Source organism: Sciurus carolinensis, chromosome 12 (assembly GCF_902686445.1).
Source record: "Sciurus carolinensis chromosome 12, mSciCar1.2, whole genome shotgun sequence".
In the NCBI taxonomy this organism is placed as follows: domain Eukaryota; kingdom Metazoa; phylum Chordata; class Mammalia; order Rodentia; family Sciuridae; genus Sciurus; species Sciurus carolinensis.
The window spans coordinates 13,211,448-13,231,088 of record NC_062224.1 but is presented as its reverse complement, the minus strand read 5'-3'; the positions used below and the strand labels follow the sequence as shown (position 1 = coordinate 13,231,088).

The 19,641-nt window shown below is 41.3% G+C and overlaps 1 long non-coding RNA gene across 8 annotated transcripts in view; it reads right to left on the bottom strand.

Annotated features, from left to right (window-relative positions):
• Positions 1-1,082, bottom strand: part of LOC124961067 (uncharacterized) — a 55,759-nt gene extending 54,677 nt beyond the window's left edge. For 7 of the 8 annotated variants that reach the window (XR_007104226.1, XR_007104227.1, XR_007104220.1 and 4 more), the window contains exon 1: positions 640-1,082. This is a non-coding gene — a long non-coding RNA (uncharacterized LOC124961067). The remainder of the gene's footprint in view (positions 1-639) is intronic. The other variant, XR_007104225.1, reaches the window with a different exon arrangement.
• Positions 1,083-19,641: the final 18,559 nt, after the last annotated feature.

Below are 19,641 nucleotides of genomic sequence, written 5' to 3'. Positions count from 1 at the left end.
AATTTGTTCATCTCTCCAAGTTTGCCCACTTAAATTTTTTTTTTTTTTTTTTTTTTAAGAATAGAAAACAAAATCCTGATTTGATAGCTTATTTAGTCCTACATGGTCTAGTGGTAGGGAGGGCTTCACCAGCAGAAAGTAAATATCAGTTAGAAGTAAAACATCTTTGAAACCTCAAAGAACTGTTTTACCTTCACCAAGTGTGACCCAATGTGTGTTATTTTCTCCTATTACCATGCCAAATTTTTTTAGCCTGATATGTGGTTACTGAGAATCAAAGCTTCACTCGTAGCTAGATTGAGATGAATTCTACATCCAGGCATTAGAGAAGTGTTGCTGGCTGCTGCAGCAAACCAATCCTGACCCTTCAAGAACTTCACCCATTAAAAGTATGTATCTTTGCCAAGCATGCCTAGAATCCCAGTGATTTAGGAGGCTGAGGCAAGAGGACCACAAGTTTTAGGTTAGCCTCGGCAACTTAGTGAGACCCTGTTTCAAAATAGAAAAATACAAAGGGTTGAGGAGGTAGCTCAGTACTAGAGTACCCTGGGTTCAATGCCCAGTAACAGGCATTCAATGCTCGTGTAAGGTCTAACTGGGTGTTCCTAATCAGTTCCCCCCATGCACCCACACACATACCACCACCACCTTGTTTTCCAGGCAGGGTCCTTGACTTCTTTCTTCTGGTTCTGTCCTCCTGGGGAACATCACGGACCATCCTTATCAGCAAGCAGATGAGAGAGCGAAGTTCATGCATAGGAGGTTTGTCTAGACAGGGTTTGTAGTGATGCAGACACAGCCCATGGCCAGAGCTTGACGCTATGGTCAGATCTAAATGCAAAGGTGGCGAGAAAACACAATACTGAGGTCTCACTGCACACCCAGGAAGACGAGGAGCATGAGGATGCTCGTGAGCACTAATGGCTGCTGCCAAGGTCCCATTCAACGGGTCACCGCAGTTCCTGAGAGGCCTTCCATTTCCCTGCCTTGAAAAGAGACAGGCAGACATTAGTCAGATGCCTTCCGTAGACTCCAGACCACACAAGTTTCCCAGGGACACAACACCAACCAGTTTTACCATCCAGAGGGGGAAAGGTTATGGTTACAAATCAAAATAAAACAATGTAACAGTATATGCAGCATAACAATGAGCTGTGTCACCAGGGAGAGGGGAAAACAGCTCTTGTCTGGTAGAGTCAGGAAGTTACCATGGAGGAAGTGATAACAGAACTGAGTCTCGACTGCTGGGTGGAATGTTCCAGAGAAGAGCATTTTAGGTTGCAGGAGCAGCTGAGCAAAGATACCACAGCATGAAGGTGACAAGTCAGAGGTGGCAGCTGCATGGTATGGGCAGTGGAAAAGGCTCTTAAGTCCTGTGTCTTGTCATGTCTGTTGGCATTGCTCCCACCTGCAGAGCGCCCAGATTCCTCATAGGAGCATTCCTTAACAACCTTCCCCACACCCGCATCCTGCCTGACTCTGGCATGATGTCTAATTCATCCCTAGAAAGTCAACAGAGCACAGCCCAATGCCTCCCTCACAGAAGAGCCTTGAAGGGCAAGTCAATGACTCCAGCGTCATTTATGCAATGGTAAAATATCGCTGGTCTTTGTCAAACAGCTGGAAGTTTTGCTCATCTCCTGCTGTTCCAGTAGCTAGTTAATGGTTAGTTTCTAATTGCTGCCTCATGAGGTCACTGGAGAGACACTCCCCCTAGAACGTGACGCTAGGCACACAGGTCCTTGTCACAGCTGGCCAAAGGAAGACAGCCTCCTTCCCCTCCAGGTGTTCTGCACCAACCAAGCTTCTGGGGGTCAAGAACCAGACACCTGCTGCTTATCCAAATGCATTGACAGGATTATGAAAAAGGAGAAAGAAAATCTGCTCAACTCACTTTTATGAGAGCAGATGCCACTTTCCAAGGTTGATGGAAACCCCTGAATGATTGTGCAGAAAAGAACATTCCATTCTTTGCAAATTTCTCCCTATCCACATATGCATGATAGACACTTGCATGTGCACATACTTGCAAGATAATAGTAGAACACTAAGCAAGGATTATTTTCAAAAGAAGGCAGTTAAGATATTTTAAACATTCACATATACATGAGTACAAAACTCAAATGAGCATAAATATAGGCTCTATATCCCTTGAAGGATAAAAGTATTTCAGAATAAAAGCTATAAAGATCATTAACTATTTTAATATTATAAGCTTGGGTGGACTAGTGATCTACCAATTGTAATAACGACTTAAATTTATTAAGTGATTGCCATATGGCAGATATGCACTGAAAACTTCATTCATTTCCTCCTGATTCTCACAACAGTCTTACAACAGCAGTTCGGTTACTAACTTCATCTTATGGATGAGGAACTGTACAGGATAGGGCTGCTCCAGATCTTGCAGGGAGGAGGTGAGAAACATCCGGCCTACAGTACTAGTCTCTCTGAGTTCAAAACCTGTGATTTTTAACTCTCACACCACCGTGCTGTCTGCTTGAAGGGCTTTTACACGTCTATTCATTCACTCAAAACTTTACTGTGTGTCTGTGTGCAAGTACTATGTTAAATACTAGAGGATAAGAATGTGTGTAAAATGTAGTCTCCCCTCAGCAAAACTGTGACCTACAAGACTGCATCAACTTTAGCTTTAAAATGACCTTGCAAATAGCAATTCTATTCACAACAACCCCAAACTGGAAACAACACCAAATGTCCTTCAGAGGATAAAAAATTAAAAATAAGCTGTGGCAAACACATATGGAATGCTTCCTACTCACCAATTTAAAAAAAAAATTATTATTAACACATGCAACAACTTGGATGGATCTCAAATAAATTAAGCCAAGAGAAAAGTCCACTGAAGGTTATGTACTATGTGATTCCCTTTATGTCACATTCTTGAAATGACAAAGCTGTACAGATGAAGAACAGACTATCAGCTGCCAGGAATTAGGAATGGGAGGGGTATATAGTTGTAAAGAGGCACCTTGAATGAGCCTTATGTTGATGAAGCAGTTCCATATCTTGACTTTGGAGATTGCTGCAAAAATCTACACTGTGTGATAAAGTTAAGTAGAACTGCACACACACACACACACACACATGCATGCACACACACATGCCCAAAACACCTGAAATGGGAAATCTGGATAAATTCTGTGGATATTGATCCTGGTGGTGATATTGTAATATAAGATGTTACATCGGGGGTAACAGGAAGAAAGGGACAAGAAACTCCCTTTACATTTTGGGGTAAGGGAGGATCAACATCTTGAATCTGTAATTATTTCAAAACTTTTTTAAAAATTAGAATTACTATACTAGCATTTTCCTTCAGTGGAGACTATTTAACCCTTCCAGTAACTACCGATTCTCAGCTAAGGATCTGAGAAAGCAAGGTTTTCATGGGTACTTAACAGAATTCAAGCTGAAGTCATTGTAGCTGATGTCTGCAGTGAACCTGTAACTATCCTGCCAGACTGTCAAATGACAGCCTCCTAACCATCAATTTTTTTTCCTTGATGAAGCATGGTTCTTTTACTAAATAGATGCACAAGCACATATTTTGTACTTTTATACATTTTATAAATTACGATTTAAATACACTTATGACCCATGCATGCTAATAGATAATAGCTCCTTCCATTCATATGCCATGTTGAAGAATTATCAAATTGTCTTCTTATTTCTATAACATGCCACCATGATCCTGTTTCAGAAGCCAAAATCCTATAAAATAAAGGTAGCATTTAACTAATAATATGCTCTAAGTGACCAAAGACTTCTCTTGGATCAGCAAAAGCTGTAGTCCTATTTTTACCAAAATCCTCTAATTTCCTAACAGCCTCCTTTACGGACTTTATTTTATTATCTTGAATACAGAATGCCATCCGTTGCAAGATACACCCTTATTTCAGACAGATTCAAGCATGAAAGAAGTGGGCCATGGAATACAGACATTTGTAATAGTGCTCCTCAAGACTGAGAACACATAATTTCTGCCTTTATTTAAAGAACAGGAGCCTCCTGTGTGCCATAAAGAAGTGAATTTCCTTGTACGGTGATATAATCCTTCTGTTTAAAGCACAAGATCCAAACAGATGTTTACTTTTTACATGGTAAGAACCTGTATGGGAAATAGAGTGACTGTGTGGTTATCAGAAGGCACAAGATGAGCACATGAGAAAATCCCCAGAATCCAGCACCTGGGCGACCGTAGGTATGTGCCTGGAGCCCAGCAGATCCAAGGCCCCTGAGTCACCCGTTGATGACTCCATCGAAAGGCAAGGAATGGGGTTCCTGTGATGGATCATCAGCGACTTCCTGTCTGTGCCAGATCCAGGAAGGCCTGTCTGAGTCACACGGCAGAGCCATGGGCGGCTCTATTGAGGGAACTGGCTCTTGGCACCTCAATACACTTCCTTGGCTGAGTCACAGAGAAGCTATGCAGAGAAATCTCTAGGAGTAGCTGCAATAGACACTTTGGTGCATAGGACTGAGAAAGGAGTAACTTTCCAGAAGCCAAAGAGGTCTTATTGCCATGACCAAGAGGAGGGTGGATGTAAGCCCCAGCCCCTGTACAAGATCCCCAAAGCCCCAGCTACCGGGTTAGGGGCCCCAGGCAAGGAAAAAAGGCATCATCCTCAGAGTGAAATAACCCAGAATCTTTAGTCACAAACCTCAAAAGATCTTTAGACCTCATCCAGTCCAGGAATGGATGGAATTCAAGAATATGTTGAAAAAAATCTTGGCTTCCACTGACCAATGACTGATACTTAGCATTTTATTATGAATGTAGGCAGCATACCACATTAGCAGTATCTGTGCCTGTCACCAATAAAGCTCATAATATGCTCATGTCACATTATGTTGATGCCAGTATCTTAAAATACCCCAAACTTCGCCTCTATTATGAAGCTATGAGATTTATTAGACTTCCACTCTATCTTGTTATTTAATGTATTTCTGTTTGTTGTTGTTTTCTTAGTGCATTATAATTATATGTAATCATGGGATTAATTATGCCATATTTGTATATGCACATAATGTAATTGAACAATCTCATTCTCCAACACCTTCCCTTTTCCTCCCTATCTCCCTCCCCCAATCCACTTCTCTAACTTAACTGATCTTTAATGTCTTAATAAAGTAGAACGTATAAAATTATATTACACATTTTATGTTTGGTAATTTGGATCGTTGTGTTTCACAATGGATATTCTTTCCTTGGCAATCCAACACATTTTACTTTACACATTTAAACCCTTTTGTGAGAAGGGGTCCAGAGACAACCCTAGATGACCAGGGGGTGCATGTCATGAAAGAACTTAAGGACATTGTGTTAGTGTGCTAGGGCTGCAGTGACAAAGTTCCCCAGATAGGGTGCCTTAAACAAGCACCTATTGTCTCCCAGTGCTAGAGGCTGAAGGCCCAGGTCCAGGTGTGGACAGGGTCAGTTCCTCTGACACTGTGAGAAAGGATCTATTCCAGCTCTCTCTCCTTGGCCAGTAGATGGCCATCTTCTCCCCATCTTCCTGCTAATCAGTCATATTGAATTAGGGTCCATTCTAATGATCTCATTTTTAACTTAATTACCTCTACAAAGATCCTATCTCTAAATAAGTTCACTCTGTGGGGTGCTGGTGATTCAGACACCAACATATCTTCTTTGGGAGACACAGTTCACCCCATAGCATTTTCCAGTCCAATTCCCATGTTTTCCTTATGAGGAACCTCCAGCCCAAAGTGACTGACAGAATTGTTAATAGAATACAGGTTTCATGTCACCCGGTTCAGAATTGGAAGTGCTTTATAAACTGTAAAGGGTCATGTGGTTGGAGATTACATGGCAGCTGGGATCCCTTGGAGACAGGGAGTCAACTTTCCATGTGCATATTCTCAGAATGCTGAGTGGCCCGATTGGAACACAGAGCTTTTTCACTTGCCTGCAGCCAGCTCTTTGACCCTAGAAGAGGAATAGGGAAAACCTGTGGCAACATTTTTTTAATTACTTTTGATTGGCAGCTGCTTTTATCTCTCTTCCTCTAATTTTTACAGCCATTATAATAAGGTATATCATACAGGTAAGGTGGCAGCATTCCATTGGTGATCACCAAGAAAATGGCTGCCATCTTGACTTCCCTTCCTGGATAAGAAGACATTCAGGAAAAATGGGAAATATTTTCTCACCCTTTGTTTTCCTCTAAGAATCTCTGTGACAAATCTTGACCTCAGACCAATTTTTTAAATCTGAAATACTATCTCTTCCATCTGAACTACTCTCAAGGCAGCTGAAATGAAATCTTTCCACATAAGTATTGGCACGCACAAATCTAGTATAAGAAACGAGTCTAAGGAAAACCAACCATAGAGTTGCTGGGGCCCAGATATACCTATTTTAATACATTGGATGGAATCCATAAATCCAATATGTCACTTAGTGTTTAAACAAAGTCAGTACCATTATCCTAATAAGACAATTAAAATGATCACCTTCACTGTAGAACATGAAGTCAAGGAAGGGGCAGGGAGACTATTACCTGCAGTTTCCAAAGTGACATGAAGAACATTTGTCATCCCTGAGCATCTGCCTCTTGGCCATTCACCAAATCAAATTGGTTATAGCTTTTCCTCCACCCCCATCCCATAAATTCAAAATATGTGCACAATGGCAAGTAAGCACATATTTATTGCTTCACATTCATCTTCCCTGCTAAATCAAAAAGAATCATGGAAAATAAGCTATAGAGAGTTGTTATTGCCTGTCTTGACCACGATTGTATTCTCAGTACCAAGTTCAAATTCCCACACATGGAAAAGACTGGTAAATATTTCCCAAGTAATTAAACAAATGCCTCTCCCACTTCCGCACCCACCTTTCTGATAAACTATTGTCCTTTTACAATACTTCCTCCCCTCCAAGATTGCCCATTCACTTGAATTTAGCCTTAAACATACATGAGGGTGAAAAGCACACAGCAACCTGCTTATAGATACCCACAGACCACACCACTTACCCACGGGGGGCGATTTGGGGTAATAATATTCCAACTACTTTACTAAACATTCATTTGTATTAAAGACTGGATGTATGCTGCCTCATTTATCCTTCACAATAACTTTATTTAGTGACTCACAGGCTCAGGAGGTTGAACATCTTGTCCAAGGTCACACAGTTAGAGAGGACTGACCCAGGACTAGAACTCAAATGTGCCCAAATTGAACACTGTGCTTAAGCAGCTCATTGTACTACCTGCCTGAAAGTGACTTTGTTACTTTGAAAGAACTTTTGGCTTCCTAAGCCTTCTCCAAGTACTCTTACCACGCTGTTCTGTTCATCCTGCTATTCAATAGTCCCAACTGAAGTTTGACTTCTTGCCTCTTGGCTCCCATGCTCCCAGCAGGCCACTTTCAGAGTCTTTTAATGGCTAACAGCACAGAGCCTGACCTTCCCAGCTATCCCTCCACCCAGGAAGAAAACTAAAAGGTACAACCCTTTTTTTCAGTTGTCAACCCTGTCGTATCTGAAACGTGGAAGCAAAGCAGATACTCAACTGTGCTTGGATAATTCAGCAATCTCATCAACACTGATGTTTCCAGAAGAACCCATTTAAATGCCAAACACATTTTCTCTTGGCTCTTGAAACCAGGTTTTCAGAGGATGGAAGTGGTTGAATACTAATTACTTTTAGTCAAGGACATTTGAAGATCATCTTTCACATTTTTCACAGTCTCAATAATCTGTTCCTGACTGCCGCTTTCTCTAGCCCTAGAAAACAAATTAATAAATTGTCAAAAATCTATGGTTACAGTAAAATTAATAGCATTTCTTTCCTTCATTCACTTATTTGCTTTGGGGGTTTATCATCAAACCCAAGAGTAATAGGAAATCATAGAAGGGCTTAAACCCTTGAGATGACCCAGTTATCTCAAAAGCATTCCTCCAACTTCACAGGAGTAATATTAGGTATAGTGCCCTTTTCACATGAAATAGGAAAAAGTAGGAATTATTATCTCCATTAGGGAAAATAATATTACCTTGTAAGGAGGCAAAGTCACTTGTCCTGGATCATAGCATACCAGACACTAGAATACACAATTTTTGTCCCATGTTCCCAAACCTCTAAACATCCATTTTCAGAAAAATGTAGAGTAAAAATATTTTTGTCAGAGTCACATCAGATGACCCTCTTCACGTTCTGATCTGCTGTCTGCTGAGTTTTCCAGGTACAAATGAATCAACCAATGGCCAGGAATATAAGCCACTTAATGTCTACCCCAAAGCATGGCTGAGCCTTGCCACCTCTTCTCTCCACATACTAAACCTATTTTTCCTCCCATTTCTTCACTTTAAGTCCCTCCCAGCTTCCATCAGCAATATTACTAATAGCTAATAGCTAATATTACTCCTGTGAAGTTGGAGGAATGTTTTTGAGATAACTGGGTCATCTCAAGGGTTTAAGCCCTTCTATGATTTCCTATTACTCTTGGGTTTGATGATAAACCCCCAAAGCACAGCTCACCATGTCCTGGGCAGTCTGGCCTTTCCTACTTCCTCAACCTCAATTCACACACACTTCTCTGGTTGCATGGACTTCCTTGAACCTGGCCTTTGCCATATTCCCTCCACTGATAAGTCTTTGCATTTCTATTACAAAGCAAGCATCCCCTTTCCCTCTGCACCCAGGAAGCTCCTGATGCAGTGTCATGGCGCCTGGGAGTCTTTCCAACCTCACAGCTTTGCCTAGAGCAAAGCTATATCTACTGCACTTTCAGCATCACCTCATTACCACAGATAAAACAAACTCTTGAGTCTCTAAAAGGAAGAGACATTTGTATGTGTTGCTCCCTATGACAAGTCTAAACCATCCTAGGTCACCGAGTCTATAATTCAGTCTTAATTTGTTTAGGGAAAGTAATTTATGCTCTCCATGCATCAGTAGCCTCATCTATAAAATGGAAATAATGAAACTTCCAGTACCAATAGTAAAGAACAGGTCATTCCCACCAAAGATCCTGCTGAGAACAATTAGAACAACTAGATAAATGGGGAAAAAAATCTGGCCACATTAGGAACTGACACTATAAGGAAAGATTGCTATCCGGGGAAGGGGTTGGTCCAGGCAGGTGAGCACACATTTTAAAGGGCTCATTCTAGAGGTGTTGACTGAGGTGCTGAGCAATGATTCTGATAGAATCACTAAGAGTTGGGGGTTGAAGTTCAGGGGCAGAAACACGGCAGGACATGGTGAATGTCCCTCACTTAGGATATGAACCTCATAGGATGACACCATGAGAGTGACCTGAGCAGCTGCTGCTTGGTTTCCATGAACAAGATGGAAACTAGATTGTTAGTGTCCTCGGGTACATGACAAAACAAAATACAGATCTCTAGAGGAAGACAGTATCCCATGAATGATTCCTATAAATAATTGTTAGAGTTTAGATATTAGGTGTCCCCCCAAAGCTCACGGGTGAGACAAGGCACGAAGGTTAGAGAAGAAATGATTGGGTATGAGAGCCTTAACTCAATCAGTGAATTAATCTCCTGATGGGATTAACTGGAAACTGAAGCAGGATAGGGTGTGTGGCTGGAGGAGGCAGGTCACAGGGGCATGCCTTTGGGGTATATAACTGTATCTGGCAAGTGGACTCTCTCTCTCCTTCTCTCTCTCTCTCTCTCTCTCTCTCTCTCTCTCTCTCTCTCTCCCTCTCTCTCTCTCTCTCTCTCTCTCTGCTCTCTGATCATCATGTGAGCTGCTTCCCTCTGCCAGATTCTTTTACCATGATGTTCTGTCTCACCTCGAGCCCTGAGGAATGGAGCTGCTGTCTATGGACTGAGACTCCTGGAACTGTGAGCCCCTAAGTAAACCTTTCCTCTCCTAAAATTGTTCTTAACAGGTCTTTTAGTCACAGCAGCAAAAAAGCTGACTAAAACAATAATTTTATAAAAATAGTATCCTGCACACAACCAAAAGCCACAAGTCACACAACAGCATAATAGAAAATCTGCAGAAACAGTACACAGTAAAAACAAACCCCAGGGGCTCAACCTAATAAGTACCAACTTTTTTTGGTCAGAATGCATTTTTAGTTTTATTTTTTTCTTCCCATATTTCTTTTTTGGTGCATTATAGTTGTGCATAATGGTGGAATTTGTCATTATATATGTGCACACAATATAACAATATAATTTGGCCAGTATCATTCCACTGTATTTTCCCTTTCTCTTCCCTTCTCCCTCCCCTTCTCCCGCCCCTTGATCCCTTTCTTCTAGTCTACTGATCTCCCTTCCATTTTCATGAGATCCCCACACACACACCTTTCTTTTCCTTTTCTCTAGCTTCCACATATGAAGAAAACATACAACTCTTAATCTTCTGAGTTTGACTTATTTCACTTAACATGATGGTCTCTAGAGTCATCCAATTTCCTGCAAATGATGTAATTTCATTCTTCTCTATGGCTAAATATGACTCTGTTTTATATTTGTATCATTGTGTGTTTATTTTATTTATCCATTCATCCATTGATGAACACTTCATCTGGTTCCATAGATGACTATTGTGAATTGAAACACAAACTTTTAAATGCTTAGTATATTCAAGGAGATAAGGCAAGGCTAAGAATTTCAATGGAGAAATGGAAATGATTTCTTTAAACAATAAACAAGGAAGCTGGGAACAGTGGTGCAGGCCTGTAATCCCAGCTGCTCAGGAGGCTGAGGTGGGAGCCCATGAGTTCCAGTCCAGCCTGGGCAACATAGTGAGACCCCATTTCAAAAAACAGAAAAGAGAAAAAAAAAGAAAGACCCAGAACCAGTGGAAAATTTGGAGTCAAAAACTCAATAACCAAAATTAATGATGCAATGAATAGGTTTAAAAGAAAATTAATAAATGAAATTGGAAAAATATCTAGAATAAAGCATAGCAATAAAAACTGAAAAACACATCAGAATGCATAAGAAATAAGAGTATGCATTGAGAATATCTAGTATAGCATGCATGAAATTCCAGAACTAGACAGGAAAAAACAGGGAGAAAGGCAATGTTTAAGAAATAGTGACTGAGAAATCTCTAAACACGATGAACAGTCAGCCTCAAATTCAAGAAACCCAACTTGAACAGGATAACAGAAGGAGAAATCCACACCCAGACACACCACAATAAAGACACCGAAAGTGAAAGACAAAAGAAATATCTTGAATAAAGAAAAAAGGCATATTACTTGGTAAAAACCTAAAATTAATGAAAACTGACTTTTCAACCATAGACAATAGCATGGAATCTTTTTTTTTAATTTTTTTAGATGTCAATAGACCTTTATTTTATTCATTTATTTATATGTGGTGCTGAGAATCGAACCCAGTGCCTTGCACGTGGTGGGTAAGTGCTCTACCACTGAGCCACAACCCCAGCCCGCATGGAATCTTCAAAGTGCTGGAAGGGTCAGATGCGGTGGTGCACACCTTTAATTACAGCAACTCAGGAGGTGTGAGGCAGGAGGAGGCAAGTTCAAGGCCAGTCTCAGCAATTTAGTGAAACCCTGTCTCAAAATAAAATAAGAAGGTCTGGGGGTGTGGCTCAGTGCTAGAGCATCCCTGGGTTCAATCCCCAGTAGCATAAATAAATGAATAAACAAATAGCTGAGGGACACCAGATGTATACTATGTCAAGAATTTTTTTAAAGTATGTAACACTGAAAATTCTACCAACCAAAAAAATATACTGAGAAAACATTATGATCAAATTTAAAAAATTATGGAAATTTAAATCAATGATCAAATGACCAGAGAAATAAAATTTGCCCAAATTGGCACAGTAAAAGAGAAAATATAAATAGTTATATAACAACTAAAGTAACTGAATCCATAATTAAAAACCTACTAAAAAGAAAGCTCTAGGTCCCAGATGGATTCACTGGGAATTCTACCAAACATTTAGAGAAGAAATAATGTGACTTTTATACAAACTATTCAAGAAGAGAAACACTCATCTCCAACTCTGTTTTTTTAGGCCAGTCCATGACCCCAAACCTTTTAAGAATATTACAAGAATGGAAAGCTTCAAACCAATCTCACTCATGAACAAACACAAAATTATCACAATTATAAGGAAAGTAATGATAAAGGACATCCAGCAACATACAAATAAGTGAATACATCACAGTCAACTTGGGTTGACTCCCAAAATGTCAGGTTTGCTTAAGAATCAAAAATCAATTCGTCACAATCATATGACTTCTCAATAGATGCAGAAAAGGAATTTGATAAGAGTCAGTAAATATTGGTCATTTTTTTAAAATTTGTATAGAAAAACAGGAAAACAAGATAACTCCTGCTACCGGGGGTGTGTCTCAGTGCACCTAGGAGACACAGGTCCTGATCAAGTCCCAACACCACAAAAAAAAAAAAAAAAAAAAAAGAAAAAAGAAAAAAAAAAAAAAACTTTTTATTTTAAAAGTTTCTCTATATTTAAAAAAGCACATTATTGGCAAAAAGCTAAAAGCTTTCATTGTAAGATCAAGAATGGTACAAGAATGGCCACTCTCACCTTTTATACAACATTGTACTGGAGGCCCAGAGCAAAGAAGCAAGGAAACTGAATTAAGTATAATAATCAGGAGAGAAGAAATAAAATTATCACCATTCTCTGACTATGTTGTTGGTATATACAAAAAGCAAACAAACATACAACACCACAGATGAACTGTTAGAGCTAGTAAGTGAATTTAACAAAGACAAATTTTAAAAAGCAATTGCTCTTTCTACCTAACAGCAATACATAATTAGAAAATGAAATTTTCAAATGACACCTAAACCTCTTTATGTTTGAACTTTGTGAATGCATTATGCAGGCTGAAAAGTGTTTTCATTAAAGGGTTTTGTTGTGAAAAGATAGTTTTTAAGCATCAAAAAACCACACCAATGGTCTGGGGTTGTGGTTCAGTGGTAGAGTGCTTGCCTCACATGTGTGAGGCACTGGGTTCGAGTCTCAGCACCACATATAAATAAATGCATAAAATAAAGGTCCATGGACAACTAAAAATAATAATAATAATAAATAAAAATAAATGTCCCTAATGTGAGGCATATAAGCAGTCATGTGAATTCAAATTTCTCCATACAACACCCAAAAAGAAGCCTGAGATCATTAAGGAATGCAAATACAACACACATACTTTCAGCACTAGTAGGATATAGAGTAGCTTCAAAATATGCAGAGAAATATGCACAAATCTCCACAAAGCTACTAGTTGAGCTGTTATACAGGACACTATGCTCTCAAGGATGCTGGGCTTGGTTTCACACTCTGCAGTCGCCATCTTGGAATTCTTAATTTTACCTTTGAACTGATGTTTGGGAAGTACAAGCTGTCTGATGCCATGATGCATGGGAATTCATGAGACTTAAAGTGACCACAAAGACAAAGTGTTTTGCCTACAACTGGGTAAGTGACGGCTCTGTCAGCCCCAAGGCCCGCTTGCTATCTGATACAGAATTGCTTCTGCTGCATGAAGAGAGCAATGGTTTTCCAAGAAATGCCAACCACCAAATAACTCTAATATAGCCTTTCTTAGGTGAAAAGGGGGGAGATGAGAAACCCAGAGTTCTTTTTCTCTCATTCTTCCTTACTCATCAGTAAGCCAAAGATAGTGTTGGTAGAATATGGGCATATCAGCCAGCGAAATAAGGACACTAGAGTTAGTCTTCTGCAATGTGTTCTCATTACCCTGGCAAGATTAAATACATGTGGTTGTACAATCTAGGAAATATTAGTTGCATGCTTCTGGTGGGTCTTACGAGTTAAAGGCTCTTATGTTTGTATTTAAAACTGTCAGAATGCCAGGCATGATGGCCTATGTCTGCATGTAATCCCAGCAACTTGGAAGGATGAGCCAGGAGGATTTCAAGTTCCTGGGCAGCCTCAGCAACTTAGCAAGGCCCTAAGTCACTTAGTGAGACCCTGTCTCAAAATAAAAATCAAAAAGGGCTGGGCATATGGCTCAGGGGTAAAATGCCTCTGGGTTTAATCCCCAGTACCAAAAAACAAAACAAAACAAACAAACAAAAAACAAACCTGTCACTGCAGAGTATAAGAGTGAGCTGTAAAACCATATTCATGCTAGCAATTTAAATTTTTCTTTTCTTTGTATGACATTAAATAATAATTTTTTAAAACATGACAAGTAGAAAGACCACAAAAGAAGGAAAAAGACTTTATGTTTCAGTTCCCTGAATGATAATTTTTCATGCTTTTTAAATAAAGGGTTCTGCATTTTCATTTTACACCTACTCCAGAAAAAATGCATCTGAGAAAATGTGTCAATGTTGCACCTGAGTAAAGAAAAGAGATTTTTCACTATAAAGAAGAGATACAAATACAGAATTACGGCAGCAGGACTGGTACAGGAGACCCAAGCAGTGGCACAGGGTCCCACGATAGGAAAGGACACCATCTGTTCTCCTTGATTTATTTATTTGCTTCTTTATTTATTTATTCATGGTACCAGGGATTGAACCCAGGGGCCTCATTGAGAGACTGAGGCTGGCTTTGAACTTGCGATCCTTCTGCCTCAGCCTCCCAAGCCACTGGGATTACAGGCATGTCCCACCATGCCCCACTTGTCCTGCTTGGTTAATGCTTGGCTGTTGCTACCCTGAAATACTAAATAAATTTTGAGCAAAGGGTCCCACATTTCATTTTGCACTGAACTTCACAAATTTTGCAGACAGTGTTAGGAGATAGCAGAGTAGAACCCTAAGAACTGCAAGTATGAATATGTAACAACAAATCCCATCATTATGTACATCTATAGTGCACCCATTTTTAAAAAGTGGAAAAAGTAACTCTAAGGGTTGAACTGGAAAGATGTAAATGTGAACCTGTGTTTCTAATAATTACATGTGCGCACACACATTTATCATAGCCATTATATGGTTCTACACACACACACATATTTATACTAACTCTGGCCACTGAAAGACTCAAGAAGCAGTAGCACCCCAGTGGCAATGAACTCATTTGTAACCACATCCAGTAACAAGGGCTTGCTGGAGGCATGGCTGAGACAGGGAAGGCACAGCACTAAGCCTGGACTACCTTAGTGGCCAGAAAGCAGGAAAATACTCACAACAAAAGAAGACAGCACATAAAAGAACCCATGAGCCAACTTCCCAAGTTCCAACTTTCTCAAGTTGGGACAATTAGAGCAACTAAAAGAAAAGTTAAGATCAGAAATGGATTTTAACTCCTTAACCATGATAGGAATCTATGCATCTATAAAATAATAATAGAAAAAACAAACAAGTAAACTGGAAACTAGGGAAGACTCTTCCTGACAACAGAACGTAAGGATAACTGCAGAAGTGGTGGAGTTCGAGCCAGGTACAGTGGCACATGCCTGTAATCCCAGCGGCTCCGGAGGCTGAGGCAGGAGGATCGCAAGTTCCAAGCCAGCCTCAGCAGAAGTGGGGCGCTAGGCAACTCAGTGAGACCCTGTCTCTAAATAAAATACAAAATAGGACTGGGGATGTGACTCAGTGGTCAAGTGCCCCTGAGTTCCATTCCCAGTACCAAAAACAACAAAGCCATGGAGTTTGAAAATCATCCTTTTGCAACCATATAGTAAAGACTGACAGAGCAAGAATTATCAAAGAATGATAAAAATAACAGGGAAGTTGGATGAAGGGCAAGATATTTGCATGGTCTCCTTGTTTCCCCATAGACTGCTTATTGGCCTCAAGGGGCAAATGGGACGTATAGACAGTGGAAAGCTGAATGGGCCCCTGTGCAGGCGGTCACATTACTACCAAGCAGAGGCAGGGGGACCCCATGAACCATCGACGACACCCCAGAGACACAGCATTGCTATGTGGTGCTCCAGTCAGGGAGGCATAACCCAAATCTAAACCTGGGGAAATTCAAGACAAAAACAAACTGAGAAGCATTTAGTAAAACAGCTGGAGTGTAGTCTTCAAAATCGTCTATGCGACAAAAGAAAGAAAGAATGAGAACGAAAAACCAAGCAAATAGGGCTGATTTTTTTAAAAAATATTGATTCTGGGGAAAGGAAACAAGGAATGTCTTCATACTTATTTAAAAGAAAAAAGTGAACGGTAAATGGATTGACTGAATCGGTGGAGTGGAGGGAGGTGGTGCTGGACTCTAAACTGGACCTGGTTGTGTTCCGAGGTTTTGTGATATTGTCAGAGTGTACCCCGGTGTTGGATATAACTTAAAAAAAATTTAAATTAAAAAAGAAAGTAGTCAAGGCAATTTTGAAAAAGAACCAAGTGAAATTATTTACCAGATGTTAAACCTTATTGTTAAACTGTATTAAGGGAGTGTGATACTGGTGCAAGATTAAACACATAAATCAGAGGAACGTGATAGGGAGGACAGAAACAAACCCTCTAGATTTGTGACGAAGGCGACCCTGGAGATAAATAGGGAGGCGCAATCTTCCAAAGAGCTCTGCACTGTGATTCTGGGGGGGGACTCTTCATTTCTGCTATGCCAGTTGGTTCCCTGCTAAAGTCAGCAATGGAGTCTGACAGAGGGAGATTAGAAGACAAGAGGAGAGAAGAGAGCAGGGTGCAAACCCCTCCCCAGCAACAGCCCTGCACCCCAGTACATTCTTGTCCCCATCACAGATCCTCAGAACTACCAGCACCAGCTGGACAGCACACAGTAGGTATGTGTGGATAGGAAAAATAAGAGTGTGTATATGGTTATATGGATGGACAGCTGGGCGGCTGGGTGGGCGGACAGCTGTACAGAGGTAAGAGAGGTCTAAAGCAAATCTTGCCACCCTAAGAGTGTAGACCTTCCCTCCAGGCAGATCTCTTTTCCCTGAACTTGACACAACACCTTCTGCCAAAATATTTTATTTCAGGCTTTGCAGTAACAGGTTGGTGAGCATTTCTGCAGCCATTCCGTGGTTCTTCCTGGATGTTTACCAACCAGAGGAAAAGCTTATCTCAACCTGGGTCTCTAAGCTCTACCACCAAGTGAGAAGACAGTCCATTCGTTTTGCTTACAAGTCAGCTGCAGAGAAAATCTGAGAGCTGTTTCTCTACCCAGACAGTCTCCTACAAGGAGCAGAAGCCAAACTAATGAAGATCCGTGGATACTGAAGCAGGAAGAGGAGGCGCTCAGTAAAAGCATGTTTTCCTAAGACATCCTAAAATGATAGCCAGGCTTTGGAAATAGTGGCCAGGGAAGCTACAATTTCCAGACCAGTATTCTATCTAATTGCAGACTTCAAAGTTTTGTTCGTTCAAGGGACACATCACTAAATTCACCAAGCAGCGCCTATGGTCCACTTACACTGCCTGTGTGGTTGCTGGGTCTGGAGACAGCAGTCCATCGACCGCACACGTGTCTGCTCCCATCTCATGGCAGAGGCCTTTGCATTGCCTTAGTTTTTACTCCTATTACAAAGCAAACCACATTTACTTGTAAAATCTAAGTGCCTCCATTTACCCCTTCACCCTTATTCTCCAATCTTGACTCCTCCCTTGGAAACACAACGAACACTCGGTTCCTTTCCTTTCCAGATTTTTTTCCTGGCATGCACACATTGCTTGCTTTTAAAAAATGGGATTGAACTATACATGCTGCTCAGTAACTTGCTTTTTTCACACAGTGGTCATCGTTAAGAACTGTGGATGATGCACTTAGGTCGCTATTTCCTTGTTTTCAATTGCTGCGTGGTCACCCAGACACTCTGCCCCCAGCCCCTTCCCCATTTCAGCACGGCCCTCCCGGGCTTAGCTCAGCCGCTCCACTGCAGCTCTTTCCTGAGAACTGCCCCTGGGTTTCTGGAATCATTTTCCTACCAATGAGGACTAGGAGGGCCTGAAGCACTGTGAAAGTCTGGCTCCTTGTCTCCAGTTGGCACCGTGTACACTCCAGAGTCCCCCAGAGGGCTCAGGTGGGTGCCAGGACTGAGCTGAAATGACAGCCTGACTTGCTTCTGCCGGCTTTCTGTCCTGCTTTTCTACTCCTTTACTAGGTTGTCCAGGGAACACTTCCATAATAAATCAGAGGCACAGAAATTCTCATGGCAGGGTGTGTCTGGGGAGATGACCCAAGATGTTCAATATTCCACGGTACAGGATGTGTCGTAGTTCACCTAACCCGTCTCCTATTAAGGGATTGTTATGTTGTTTCTGACTTTTCCTAGCCCGCACCAGGCTGGACACAGATCTGCACCCTGGTCCTACACCAGAGTCCTTAATCACGCCTCACCCTGGCCGCTCAATGAGGTGCTTCGGTGGTCCAGTCAGTTGTCTGGCCTCCGGCTCTCAGAGTTTAAAAATAAGAATGTAAACACGGCTGCCAGGAACCCACTACCTTTATTAGCGACCCTGAAGATAAATGACTCAGTATGCTTGTTTGTTTTTCCTGGAGTTAAGATCAAAAAGTACAACCCACACAACTTCCTGAACCACCCTGGTCTCAGATTCCTAAGTAATCAATGGTTATCACACACCCTGGACATGACAGGCTGGATCCTGCTGATGTGTTTTCAGATCGATGACTCAGAAAGGGTCTGTGTCTGAGAAACGATGGGACTTGCTTCTTCTCAGCTCCCAGATGGTCCCAACTAAAGGTGAAACGATGATGGAAAGACTTCATTTGTTTTACTTTTATTTTTGGTACCAGGGATTGAAGCCAGGGGTGCTTAACCACTAAGCCACATCCCCAGCTCTTTTTTATTTTTTATTTTGAGACAGGGTGTCACTGAGTTACTGAGGCTGGCCTTGAACTTTCTGTCCTCCTGCCTCAGCCTCCTGATCCCCTGGGATAACAGGTGTGTGCCACTGTGCGGGATGAAAGACTTCATTTATGATGATGCTATGAAATTTTCTGGAAATTTCCAAAAAAGAAAGGGCTCTGAAAAGGTTGAATATTTCTTTTTAAAAGGAGAAGCTGAAACATACCGAAATCTATTGGGAATTCTTTTATTCAGGAGAACTCTGAAAATAAGCTAATTCACACTCAGGAATCACCAGGCTCCCTTCACAGATCTCTTTGCACAGAACCTAACACAGCAATAATTTGACTCCCTCTTTTCTCCCTCCTCATGGACAGGTCTCTCTGAAAAGCCCTCTCTTCTCTAAATACAAATTTCTACTAACTGAATAGTTTCTAAATGAAGTTTCAGGGTTACAACAGGTCCATCCACATTAACTATGTCTGGTAGGAGCCCCACCTCATTTTTGAAGGTTTCTTTCCAGGGCAATGAATGAAGTCAGTCCACTTACAACACACAGCATCAGGTGAGAAAAGAGGTGTGACAGTTACCACCCCCAACTTGCATGACAGCATGGCTGGAAGACAAAATATGAGATGGTGTTACAGACCTGATGGAACTGTCCAAGCCTGGGACCAGCCGGAACAGATGGAGGGAGGGTTCCCTCGGTACCTCTGTATATTTACGTACATCCCTGGAAGCTCAAATGCTCCCTCCTCCCTCTCTACCTCTCTCTCTCTCTCTCTCTCTCTCTCTCTCTCTCTCTCTCTCTCTCTCTCTCTCTCTCTCCCTTCCTCCTCCCTTTCTCCTCCCTCCCCCTCCCTCTCCCCCCCTCTTCCTCCCTCCCTTCTTCCTCTCTCCCTCCCTCTCTCT